The 1613-nt window shown below is 47.2% G+C and overlaps 1 pseudogene; it reads left to right on the top strand.

Annotated features, from left to right (window-relative positions):
• The first annotated feature begins 243 nt into the window (after positions 1-243).
• LOC110548208 (26S proteasome regulatory subunit 6B-like) lies at positions 244-1074 on the top strand (annotated as a pseudogene).
• The last annotated feature ends 539 nt before the right edge of the window (positions 1075-1613 follow it).

Raw genomic sequence — 1613 nt, 5'->3', positions numbered from 1 at the left:
ACTTGCTGAGTCATCTCACTAGCCGTGGAAGTAGTTTTCAGCCTAGGAAATAAGTTAATTTTTTCTATTCAATCCTCTAACATCAATTTCAAAGGAATTTAAAATTTTTTGGAGCCTTGACTGTTTCCAGGTTCCTCTTTTCTTCTTCTGTAATCCCAGTGGCTTTTGGAGATGCCACCAAAAGATACAGTAAATTTAAACTATGGTGACTGGCCGGGATGGACTGAGGCCGGCTTGGTCACCATGGAGGAGATAGGCATTTCCATGAAGAAAATTTAGGATGAGATCCCAGCGCTGTCTGTGTCTCTGCCCCAGACCAGCCTGTCCTTTCTGGGGCCTGAACCCAAAGACCTGGAAGACGTGTACAGCCACTACAAGAAGCTACAGAAAGAGCTGGAGTTCCTGAGATGAGGGAGGAGTATATCAAGGATGAGCAGAAGAACCTGAAGAAGGAATTCCTTCACACCCAGGAGGAAGTGAAGAGAATCTAGAGCATCCCGCTGGCCATTGGCCAGTTTTTGGAGGCTGTGGATCAGAACACAGCCATTGTGGGCTCTACCACAGGCTCTAACTATTATGTGCACATCCTGAGTACCATTGATTGGGAACTGTCCAAACCCAATGCCTCAGGGGCCTTGCGCAAACACACACTGGTGGGTGTCCTGCCTCCCGAGGCTGACAGCAGCATCATGATGCTCACCTCAGACCAGAAGCCAGATGTGATGTTTGCAGACATCGGAGGCATGGACATGCAGAAGCAGGGGGTGCGGGAGGCCACGGAACTCCCACTCACATACCTCGAGCTGCACAAGCAGATCAGCATCGATCCTCCCTAAAGTGTCCTAATGTATGGCCCACCTGGCTGTGGAGAGACAATGTTAGCAAAGGATGTGGAGCATCACACGACAGCTGCATATATCCGTGTGGTAGGCTCAATTTGTTCAGAAGCACCTGGGTAACGGCCCCCTAAATGGTCTGAAGAGTGTCCAAGATAGAATGTTCCTATCCTCCCAGAATTCTGATTTATACAAAGGCCTTCAAGAGTATGGTATGAGGTGGAGGACTGGATTATAAATGGAGAGGTCTCAAAAACAGGATTAATGCCCTTATAAAAAGGATCAATGAAGGGCAGGAGAAATGGCTCAGTGGATAAGGGTTCTTGCTATGTAGGCCTGAAGACCTGAGTTCCAATCCCCAGTAGCCAAGTAAAATGCTGGAAGTCATTGCCTTTGTGACCTGAGGAGAATCACTGACCTTTGCTGGCTGTCATTCTAGTTCCAGGTTCACTGAGAGACTCAGTCTCAAAGGAATAAGGTGGAGAGAGACAGAGCAAGCCACTTGATGTTCTCCTGTTGCATTTGTGCTCATACATAGACACACACATACATAAATGTCCATCCCTCACACACACATACAAGAAACACATACAAGGATCATGTCTTCACCCACATGAGAACATAGAAGGGTCCTATTAGCCAGAAAGTGGCCCTCACCAGACACCCATATCCACCTTGAAATTGGACTTCTCCATCTCCAGAATTCGGAGAGCTAATTCTGTTTGTTTCTAAGATACTCAGTTGATGGTATTCTGCTACAGCAGTCCTGGTGAATGA

The sequence above is a fragment of the Meriones unguiculatus genome, chromosome 19 (genome assembly GCF_030254825.1).
Source record: "Meriones unguiculatus strain TT.TT164.6M chromosome 19, Bangor_MerUng_6.1, whole genome shotgun sequence".
NCBI classification, from domain to species: Eukaryota; Metazoa; Chordata; class Mammalia; order Rodentia; family Muridae; genus Meriones; species Meriones unguiculatus.
The sequence above is the reverse complement of the archived record's forward strand: the minus strand, read 5'-3'. Positions and strand labels throughout refer to the sequence as shown.